Source organism: Pseudophryne corroboree (genome assembly GCF_028390025.1).
Source record: "Pseudophryne corroboree isolate aPseCor3 chromosome 3 unlocalized genomic scaffold, aPseCor3.hap2 SUPER_3_unloc_7, whole genome shotgun sequence".
Lineage (NCBI taxonomy): Eukaryota > Metazoa > Chordata > Amphibia > Anura > Myobatrachidae > Pseudophryne > Pseudophryne corroboree.
In genome coordinates this window covers 2,411,645-2,424,627 of record NW_026967563.1, presented here as the reverse complement: position 1 = coordinate 2,424,627, position 12,983 = coordinate 2,411,645, and the positions used below count along the sequence as shown (strand labels likewise).

At 42.2% G+C, this 12,983-nt stretch overlaps 1 protein-coding gene across 1 annotated transcript in view; it reads left to right on the top strand.

The window, feature by feature from the left end:
- The window catches only part of LOC134984645 (uncharacterized), a 475,458-nt gene that overhangs the window by 253,155 nt on the left and 209,320 nt on the right, over positions 1-12,983 (top strand). The window lies entirely within an intron of this gene.

The following is a 12,983-nucleotide window of genomic DNA, read 5'->3' as shown; positions in this document are numbered from 1 at the left end:
GATGTTATATTACTGCACAGTCCATGTCACCTCTAGTAATCCCACATGTTCTCTCAGTGTTACCTAAATGTATGCACAGGCGATGTTATATTACTGCACAGCCCATGTCACCTCTAGTTATCCCACATGATCTCAGTGTTACCTAAATGTATGCACAGGCAATGTTATATTACTGCACAGCCCATGTCACCTCTAGTAATCCCACATGATCTCTCAGTGTTACCTAAACGTATGCACAGACGATGTTATATTACTGCACAGCCCATGTCACCTCTAGTAATCCCACATGATCTCAGTGTTACCTAAATGTATGCACAGGCGATGTTATATTACTGCACAGCCCATGTCACCTCTAGTAATCCCACATGATCTCTCAGTGTTACCTAAATGTATGCACAGGTGATGTTATATTACTGCACAGCCCATGTCACCTCTAGTAATCCCACATGATCTTAGTGTTACCTAAATGTATGCACAGGCGATGTTATATTACTGCACAGCCCATGTCACCTCTAGTAACCTCAAATGATCTCAGTGTTACCTAAATGTATGCAGAGGTGATGTTATATTACTGCACGGCCCATGTCACCTCTAGTAATCCCACATGATCTCAGTGTTACCTAAATGTATGCACAGGTGATGTTATGTTACTGCACTGCCCATGTCACCTCTAGTAATCCCACATGTTCTCTCAGTGTTACCTAAATGTATGCACAGGCGATGTTATATTACTGCACAGCCCATGTCACCTCTAGTAATCCCACATGATCTCTCAGTGTTACCTAAACGTATGCACAGGCGATGTTATATTACTGCACAGCCCATGTCACCTCTAGTAATCCCACATGATCTATCAGTGTTACCTAAATGTATGCACAGGCGATGTTATATTACTGCATAGACCATGTCACCTCTAGTAATCCCACATGATCTCAGTGTTACCTAAATGTATGCACAGGCGATGTTATATTACTGCACAGCCCATGTCACCTCTAGTAATCCCACATTATCTCAGTGTTACCTAAATGTATGCACAAGCGATGTTATATTACTGCACAGCCCATGTCACCTCTAGTAATCCCACATGATCTCTCAGTGTTACCTAAATGTATGCACAGGCGATGTTATATTACTGCACAGCCCATGTCACCTCTAGTAATCCCACATGATCTCTCAGTGTTACCTAAATGTATGCACAGGTGATGTTATATTACTGCACAGCCCATGTCATCTCTAGTAATACCACATGATCTCAGTGTTACCTAAATGTATGCACAGGCGATGTTATATTACTGCACATCCCATATCACCTCTAGTAATCCCACATGATCTCTCAGTGTTACCTAAATGTACGCACATGCGATGTTATATTACTGCACAGCCCATGTCACCTCTAGTAATCCCACATGATCTCTCAGTGTTACCTAAATGTATGCACAGGCGATGTTATATTACTGCACAGCCCATGTCACCTCTAGTAACCTCACATGATCTCAGTGTTACCTAAATGTATGCACAGGCGATGTTATATTACTGCACAGCCCATGTCACCTCTAGTAATCCCACATGATCTCTCAGTGTTACCTAAATGTATGCACAGGCGATGTTATATTACTGCACAGTCCATGTCACCTCTAGTAATCCCACATGATCTCAGTGTTACCAAAATGTATGCACAGGCAATGTTATATTACTGCACAGCCCATGTCACCTCTAGTAATTCCACATGATCTCTCAGTGTTACCTAAATGTATGCACAGGCGATGTTATATTACTGCACAGCCCATGTCACCTCTAATAATCCCACATGGTCTCAGTGTTATCTAAATGTATGCACAGGTAATGTTATATTACTGCACAGTCCATGTCACCTCTAGTAATCCCACATGTTCTCTCAGTGTTACGTAAATGTATGCACAGGCGATGTTATATTACTGCACAGCCCATGTCACCTCTAGTAATCCCACATGATCTCAGTGATACCTAAATGTATGCACAGGCGATGTTATATTACTGCACAGCCCATATCACCTCTAGTAATCCCACATGATCTCTCAGTGTTACCTAAATGTATGCACAGGCGATGTTATATTACTGCACAGCCCGTGTCACCTCTAGTAATCCCACATGATCTCTCAGTGTTACCTAAATGTATGCACAGGCGATGTTATATTACTGCACAGTCCATGTCACCTCTAGTAATCCCACATGATCTCAGTGTTACCAAAATGTATGCACAGGCGATGTTATATTACTACACAGCCCATATCACCTCTAGTAATCCCACATGATCTCTCAGTGTTACCTAAATGTATGCACAGGCGATGTTATATTACTGCACATCCCATGTCACCTCTAGTAATCCCACATGATCTCTCAGTGTCATCTAAATGTATGCCCAGGCGATGTTATATTACTGCACAGTCCATGTCACCTCTAGTAATCCCACATGTTCTCTCAGTGTTACCTAAATGTATGCACAGGCGATGTTATATTACTGCACAGCCCATGTCACCTCTAGTTATCCCACATGATCTCAGTGTTACCTAAATGTATGCACAGGCAATGTTATATTACTGCACAGCCCATGTCACCTCTAGTAATCCCACATGATCTCTCAGTGTTACCTAAACGTATGCACAGACGATGTTATATTACTGCACAGCCCATGTCACCTCTAGTAATCCCACATGATCTCAGTGTTACCTAAATGTATGCACAGGCGATGTTATATTACTGCACAGCCCATGTCACCTCTAGTAATCCCACATGATCTCTCAGTGTTACCTAAATGTATGCACAGGAGATGTTATATTACTGCACAGCCCATGTCACCTCTAGTAATCCCACATGATCTCAGTGTTACCTAAATGTATGCACAGGCGATGTTATATTACTGCACAGCCCGTGTCACCTCTAGTAATTCCACATGATCTCTCAGTGTTACCTAAATGTATGCACAGGCGATGTTATATTACTGCACAGCCCATATCACCTCTAATAATCCCACATGATCTCTCAGTGTTACCTAAATGTATGCACAGGCGATGTTATATTACTGCACAGTCCATGTCACCTCTAGTAATCCCACATGTTCTCTCAGTGTTACCTAAATGTATGCACAGGCGATGTTATATTACTACACAGCCCATATCACCTCTAGTAATCCCACATGATCTCTCAGGGTTACCTAAATGTATGCACAGGCAATGTTATATTACTGCACAGCCCATGTCACCTCTAGTAATCCCACATGATCTCTCAGTGTTACCTAAATGTATGCACAGGCGATGTTATATTACTGCACAGCCCATGTCACCTCTAGTAATCCCACATGTTCTCTCAGTGTTACCTAAATGTATGCACAGGCGATGTTATATTACTGCACAGCCCATGTCACCTCTAGTAATCCCACATGATCTCTCAGTGTTACCTAAACGTATGCACAGGCGATGTTATATTACTGCACAGCCCATGTCACCTCTAGTAATCCCACATGATCTCTCAGTGTTACCTAAACGTATGCACAGGCGATGTTATATTACTGCATAGACCATGTCACCTCTAGTAATCCCACATGATCTCAGTGTTACCTAAATGTATGCACAGGCGATGTTATATTACTGCACAGCCCATGTCACCTCTAGTAATCCCACATGATCTCAGTGTTACCAAAATGTATGCACAGGCAATGTTATATTACTGCACAGCCCATGTCACCTCTAGTAATTCCACATGATCTCTCAGTGTTACCTAAATGTATGCACAGGCGATGTTATATTACTGCACAGCCCATATCACCTCTAATAATCCCACATGATCTCTCAGTGTTACCTAAATGTATGCACAGGCGATGTTATATTACTGCACAGTCCATGTCACCTCTAGTAATCCCACATGTTCTCTCAGTGTTACCTAAATGTATGCACAGGCGATGTTATATTACTACACAGCCCATATCACCTCTAGTAATCCCACATGATCTCTCAGGGTTACCTAAATGTATGCACAGGCAATGTTATATTACTGCACAGCCCATGTCACCTCTAGTAATCCCACATGATCTCTCAGTGTTACCTAAATGTATGCACAGGCGATGTTATATTACTGCACAGCCCATGTCACCTCTAGTAATCCCACATGTTCTCTCAGTGTTACCTAAATGTATGCACAGGCGATGTTATATTACTGCACAGCCCATGTCACCTCTAGTAATCCCACATGATCTCTCAGTGTTACCTAAACGTATGCACAGGCGATGTTATATTACTGCACAGCCCATGTCACCTCTAGTAATCCCACATGATCTCTCAGTGTTACCTAAACGTATGCACAGGCGATGTTATATTACTGCATAGACCATGTCACCTCTAGTAATCCCACATGATCTCAGTGTTACCTAAATGTATGCACAGGCGATGTTATATTACTGCACAGCCCATGTCACCTCTAGTAATCCCACATTATCTCAGTTTTACCTAAATGTATGCACAGGCGATGTTATATTACTGCACAGCCCATGTCACCTCTAGTAATCCCACATGATCTCTCAGTGTTACCTAAATGTATGCACAGGCGATGTTATATTACTGCACAGCCCATGTCACCTCTAGTAATCCCACATGATCTCTCAGTGTTACCTAAATGTATGCACAGGTGATGTTATATTACTGCACAGCCCATGTCATCTCTAGTAATACCACATGATCTCAGTGTTACCTAAATGTATGCACAGGCGATGTTATATTACTGCACAGCCCATGTCACCTCTAGTAATCCCACATGATCTCTCAGTGTTACCTAAATGTATGCACATGCGATGTTATATTACTGCACAGCCCATGTCACCTCTAGTAATCCCACATGATCTCTCAGTGTTACCTAAATGTATGCACAGGCGATGTTATATTACTGCACAGCCCATGTCATCTCTAGTAATCCCACATAATCTCAGTGTTACCTAAATGTATGCAGAGGTGATGTTATATTACTGCACGGCCCATGTCACCTCTTGTAATCCCACATGATCTCAGTGTTACCTAAATGTATGCACAGGTGATGTTATATTACTGCACAGCCCATGTCACCTCTAGTAATCCCACATGATCTCAGTGTTACCTAAATGTATGCACAGGCGATGTTATATTACTGCACAGCCCATGTCACCTCTAGTAATCCCACATGATCTCTCAGTGTTACCTAAATGTAGGCACAGGCGATGTTATATTACTGCACAGCCCATGTCACCTCTAGTAATCCCACATGGTCTCTCAGTGTTACCTAAATGTATGCACAGGTGATGTTATATTACTGCACAGCCCAAGTCACCTCTAGTAATCCCGCATGATCTCTCAGTGTTACCTAAATGTATGCACAGGTGATGTTATATTACTGCACAGCCCATGTCACCTCTAGTAATCCCACATGATCTCTATGTTACCTAAATGTATGCACAGGCGATGTTATATTACTGCACAGCCCATGTCACCTCTAGTAACCTCACATGATCTCAGTGTTACCTAAATGTATGCAGAGGTGATGTTATATTACTGCACGGCCCATGTCACCTCTAGTAATCCCACATGATCTCAGTGTTACCTAAATGTATGCACAGGTGATGTTATGTTACTGCACTGCCCATGTCACCTCTAGTAATCCCACATGATCTCTCAGTGTTACCTAAATGTATGCACAGGCGATGTAATATTACTGCACAGCCCATGTCACCTCTAGTAATCCCACATTATCTCAGTGTTACCTAAATGTATGCACAGGCGATGTTATGTTACTGCACAGCCCATGTCACCTCTAGTAATCCCACATGTTTTCTCAGTGTTACCTAAATGTATGCACAGGCGATGTTATATTACTGCACAGCCCATGTCACCTCTAGTAATCCCACATGATCTCTCAGTGTTACCTAAACGTATGCACAGGCGATGTTATATTACTGCACAGCCCATGTCACCTCTAGTAATCCCACATGATCTCTCAGTGTTACCTAAATGTATGCACAGGCGATGTTATATTACTGCATAGACCATGTCACCTCTAGTAATCCCACATGATCTCAGTGTTACCTAAATGTATGCACAGGCGATGTTATATTACTGCACAGCCCATGTCACCTCTAGTAATCCCACATTATCTCAGTGTTACCTAAATGTTTGCACAGGCGATGTTATATTACTGCACAGCCCATGTCACCTCTAGTAATCCCACATGATCTCTCAGTGTTACCTAAATGTATGCACAGGCGATGTTATATTACTGCACAGCCCATGTCACCTCTAGTAATCCCACATGATCTCTCAGTGTTACCTAAATGTATGCACAGGTGATGTTATATTACTGCACAGCCCATGTCATCTCTAGTAATACCACATGATCTCAGTGTTACCTAAATGTATGCACAGGCGATGTTATATTACTGCACATCCCATATCACCTCTAGTAATCCCACATGATCTCTCAGTGTTACCTAAATGTATGCACATGCGATGTTATATTACTGCACAGCCCATGTCACCTCTAGTAATCCCACATGATCTCTCAGTGTTACCTAAATGTATGCACAGGCGATGTTATATTACTGCACAGCCCATGTCACCTCTAGTAACCTCACATGATCTCAGTGTTACCTAAATGTATGCACAGGCGATGTTATATTACTGCACAGCCCATGTCACCTCTAGTAATCCCACATGATCTCTCAGTGTTACCTAAATGTATGCACAGGCGATGTTATATTATTGCACAGTCCATGTCACCTCTAGTAATCCCACATGATCTCAGTGTTACCAAAATGTATGCACAGGCAATGTTATATTACTGCACAGCCCATGTCACCTCTAGTAATTCCACATGATCTCTCAGTGTTACCTAAATGTATGCACAGGCGATGTTATATTACTGCACAGCCCATGTCACCTCTAATAATCCCACATGGTCTCAGTGTTATCTAAATGTATGCACAGGTAATGTTATATTACTGCACAGTCCATGTCACCTCTAGTAATCCCACATGTTCTCTCAGTGTTACGTAAATGTATGCACAGGCGATGTTATATTACTGCACAGCCCATGTCACCTCTAGTAATCCCACATGATCTCAGTGATACCTAAATGTATGCACAGGCGATGTTATATTACTGCACAGCCCATATCACCTCTAGTAATCCCACATGATCTCTCAGTGTTACCTAAATGTATGCACAGGCGATGTTATATTACTGCACAGCCCGTGTCACCTCTAGTAATCCCACATGATCTCTCAGTGTTACCTAAATGTATGCACAGGCGATGTTATATTACTGCACAGTCCATGTCACCTCTAGTAATCCCACATGATCTCAGTGTTACCAAAATGTATGCACAGGCGATGTTATATTACTACACAGCCCATATCACCTCTAGTAATCCCACATGATCTCTCAGTGTTACCTAAATGTATGCACAGGCGATGTTATATTACTGCACATCCCATGTCACCTCTAGTAATCCCACATGATCTCTCAGTGTTATCTAAATGTATGCCCAGGCGATGTTATATTACTGCACAGTCCATGTCACCTCTAGTAATCCCACATGTTCTCTCAGTGTTACCTAAATGTATGCACAGGCGATGTTATATTACTGCACAGCCCATGTCACCTCTAGTAATCCCACATGGTCTCTCAGTGTTACCTAAATGTATGCACAGGTGATGTTATATTACTGCACAGCCCAAGTCACCTCTAGTAATCCCGCATGATCTCTCAGTGTTACCTAAATGTATGCACAGGTGATGTTATATTACTGCACAGCCCATGTCACCTCTAGTAATCCCACATGATGTCAGTGTTACCTAAATGTATGCACAGGCGATGTTATATTACTGCACAGCCCATGTCACCTCTAGTAACCTCACATGATCTCAGTGTTACCTAAATGTATGCAGAGGTGATGTTATATTACTGCACGGCCCATGTCACCTCTAGTAATCCCACATGATCTCAGTGTTACCTAAATGTATGCACAGGTGATGTTATGTTACTGCACTGCCCATGTCACCTCTAGTAATCCCACATGATCTCTCAGTGTTACCTAAATGTATGCACAGGCGATGTAATATTACTGCACAGCCCATGTCACCTCTAGTAATCCCACATTATCTCAGTGTTACCTAAATGTATGCACAGGCGATGTTATGTTACTGCACAGCCCATGTCACCTCTAGTAATCCCACATGTTTTCTCAGTGTTACCTAAATGTATGCACAGGCGATGTTATATTACTGCACAGCCCATGTCACCTCTAGTAATCCCACATGATCTCTCAGTGTTACCTAAACGTATGCACAGGCGATGTTATATTACTGCACAGCCCATGTCACCTCTAGTAATCCCACATGATCTCTCAGTGTTACCTAAATGTATGCACAGGCGATGTTATATTACTGCATAGACCATGTCACCTCTAGTAATCCCACATGATCTCAGTGTTACCTAAATGTATGCACAGGCGATGTTATATTACTGCACAGCCCATGTCACCTCTAGTAATCCCACATTATCTCAGTGTTACCTAAATGTATGCACAGGCGATGTTATATTACTGCACAGCCCATGTCACCTCTAGTAATCCCACATGATCTCTCAGTGTTACCTAAATGTATGCACAGGCGATGTTATATTACTGCACAGCCCATGTCACCTCTAGTAATCCCACATGATCTCTCAGTGTTACCTAAATGTATGCACAGGTGATGTTATATTACTGCACAGCCCATGTCATCTCTAGTAATACCACATGATCTCAGTGTTACCTAAATGTATGCACAGGCGATGTTATATTACTGCACATCCCATATCACCTCTAGTAATCCCACATGATCTCTCAGTGTTACCTAAATGTATGCACATGCGATGTTATATTACTGCACAGCCCATGTCACCTCTAGTAATCCCACATGATCTCTCAGTGTTACCTAAATGTATGCACAGGCGATGTTATATTACTGCACAGCCCATGTCACCTCTAGTAACCTCACATGATCTCAGTGTTACCTAAATGTATGCACAGGCGATGTTATATTACTGCACAGCCCATGTCACCTCTAGTAATCCCACATGATCTCTCAGTGTTACCTAAATGTATGCACAGGCGATGTTATATTATTGCACAGTCCATGTCACCTCTAGTAATCCCACATGATCTCAGTGTTACCAAAATGTATGCACAGGCAATGTTATATTACTGCACAGCCCATGTCACCTCTAGTAATTCCACATGATCTCTCAGTGTTACCTAAATGTATGCACAGGCGATGTTATATTACTGCACAGCCCATGTCACCTCTAATAATCCCACATGGTCTCAGTGTTATCTAAATGTATGCACAGGTAATGTTATATTACTGCACAGTCCATGTCACCTCTAGTAATCCCACATGTTCTCTCAGTGTTACGTAAATGTATGCACAGGCGATGTTATATTACTGCACAGCCCATGTCACCTCTAGTAATCCCACATGATCTCAGTGATACCTAAATGTATGCACAGGCGATGTTATATTACTGCACAGCCCATATCACCTCTAGTAATCCCACATGATCTCTCAGTATTACCTAAATGTATGCACAGGCGATGTTATATTACTGCACAGCCCGTGTCACCTCTAGTAATCCCACATGATCTCTCAGTGTTACCTAAATGTATGCACAGGCGATGTTATATTACTGCACAGTCCATGTCACCTCTAGTAATCCCACATGATCTCAGTGTTACCAAAATGTATGCACAGGCGATGTTATATTACTACACAGCCCATATCACCTCTAGTAATCCCACATGATCTCTCAGTGTTACCTAAATGTATGCACAGGCGATGTTATATTACTGCACATCCCATGTCACCTCTAGTAATCCCACATGATCTCTCAGTGTTATCTAAATGTATGCCCAGGCGATGTTATATTACTGCACAGTCCATGTCACCTCTAGTAATCCCACATGTTCTCTCAGTGTTACCTAAATGTATGCACAGGCGATGTTATATTACTGCACAGCCCATGTCACCTCTAGTTATCCCACATGATCTCAGTGTTACCTAAATGTATGCACAGGCAATGTTATATTACTGCACAGCCCATGTCACCTCTAGTAATCCCACATGATCTCTCAGTGTTACCTAAACGTATGCACAGACGATGTTATATTACTGCACAGCCCATGTCACCTCTAGTAATCCCACATGATCTCAGTGTTACCTAAATGTATGCACAGGCGATGTTATATTACTGCACAGCCCATGTCACCTCTAGTAATCCCACATGATCTCTCAGTGTTACCTAAATGTATGCACAGGTGATGTTATATTACTGCACAGCCCATGTCACCTCTAGTAATCCCACATGATCTTAGTGTTACCTAAATGTATGCACAGGCGATGTTATATTACTGCACAGCCCATGTCACCTCTAGTAACCTCAAATGATCTCAGTGTTACCTAAATGTATGCAGAGGTGATGTTATATTACTGCACGGCCCATGTCACCTCTAGTAATCCCACATGATCTCAGTGTTACCTAAATGTATGCACAGGTGATGTTATGTTACTGCACTGCCCATGTCACCTCTAGTAATCCCACATGTTCTCTCAGTGTTACCTAAATGTATGCACAGGCGATGTTATATTACTGCACAGCCCATGTCACCTCTAGTAATCCCACATGATCTCTCAGTGTTACCTAAACGTATGCACAGGCGATGTTATATTACTGCACAGCCCATGTCACCTCTAGTAATCCCACATGATCTCTCAGTGTTACCTAAATGTATGCACAGGCGATGTTATATTACTGCATAGACCATGTCACCTCTAGTAATCCCACATGATCTCAGTGTTACCTAAATGTATGCACAGGCGATGTTATATTACTGCACAGCCCATGTCACCTCTAGTAATCCCACATTATCTCAGTGTTACCTAAATGTATGCACAAGCGATGTTATATTACTGCACAGCCCATGTCACCTCTAGTAATCCCACATGATCTCTCAGTGTTACCTAAATGTATGCACAGGCGATGTTATATTACTGCACAGCCCATGTCACCTCTAGTAATCCCACATGATCTCTCAGTGTTACCTAAATGTATGCACAGGTGATGTTATATTACTGCACAGCCCATGTCATCTCTAGTAATACCACATGATCTCAGTGTTACCTAAATGTATGCACAGGCGATGTTATATTACTGCACATCCCATATCACCTCTAGTAATCCCACATGATCTCTCAGTGTTACCTAAATGTACGCACATGCGATGTTATATTACTGCACAGCCCATGTCACCTCTAGTAATCCCACATGATCTCTCAGTGTTACCTAAATGTATGCACAGGCGATGTTATATTACTGCACAGCCCATGTCACCTCTAGTAACCTCACATGATCTCAGTGTTACCTAAATGTATGCACAGGCGATGTTATATTACTGCACAGCCCATGTCACCTCTAGTAATCCCACATGATCTCTCAGTGTTACCTAAATGTATGCACAGGCGATGTTATATTACTGCACAGTCCATGTCACCTCTAGTAATCCCACATGATCTCAGTGTTACCAAAATGTATGCACAGGCAATGTTATATTACTGCACAGCCCATGTCACCTCTAGTAATTCCACATGATCTCTCAGTGTTACCTAAATGTATGCACAGGCGATGTTATATTACTGCACAGCCCATGTCACCTCTAATAATCCCACATGGTCTCAGTGTTATCTAAATGTATGCACAGGTAATGTTATATTACTGCACAGTCCATGTCACCTCTAGTAATCCCACATGTTCTCTCAGTGTTACGTAAATGTATGCACAGGCGATGTTATATTACTGCACAGCCCATGTCACCTCTAGTAATCCCACATGATCTCAGTGATACCTAAATGTATGCACAGGCGATGTTATATTACTGCACAGCCCATATCACCTCTAGTAATCCCACATGATCTCTCAGTGTTACCTAAATGTATGCACAGGCGATGTTATATTACTGCACAGCCCGTGTCACCTCTAGTAATCCCACATGATCTCTCAGTGTTACCTAAATGTATGCACAGGCGATGTTATATTACTGCACAGTCCATGTCACCTCTAGTAATCCCACATGATCTCAGTGTTACCAAAATGTATGCACAGGCGATGTTATATTACTACACAGCCCATATCACCTCTAGTAATCCCACATGATCTCTCAGTGTTACCTAAATGTATGCACAGGCGATGTTATATTACTGCACATCCCATGTCACCTCTAGTAATCCCACATGATCTCTCAGTGTCATCTAAATGTATGCCCAGGCGATGTTATATTACTGCACAGTCCATGTCACCTCTAGTAATCCCACATGTTCTCTCAGTGTTACCTAAATGTATGCACAGGCGATGTTATATTACTGCACAGCCCATGTCACCTCTAGTTATCCCACATGATCTCAGTGTTACCTAAATGTATGCACAGGCAATGTTATATTACTGCACAGCCCATGTCACCTCTAGTAATCCCACATGATCTCTCAGTGTTACCTAAACGTATGCACAGACGATGTTATATTACTGCACAGCCCATGTCACCTCTAGTAATCCCACATGATCTCAGTGTTACCTAAATGTATGCACAGGCGATGTTATATTACTGCACAGCCCATGTCACCTCTAGTAATCCCACATGATCTCTCAGTGTTACCTAAATGTATGCACAGGAGATGTTATATTACTGCACAGCCCATGTCACCTCTAGTAATCCCACATGATCTCAGTGTTACCTAAATGTATGCACAGGCGATGTTATATTACTGCACAGCCCGTGTCACCTCTAGTAACCCCACATGTTCTCAGTGTTACCTAAATGTATGCAGAGGTGATGTTATATTACTGCACGGCCCATGTCACCTCTAGTAATCCCACATGATCTCAGTGTTACCTAAATGTATG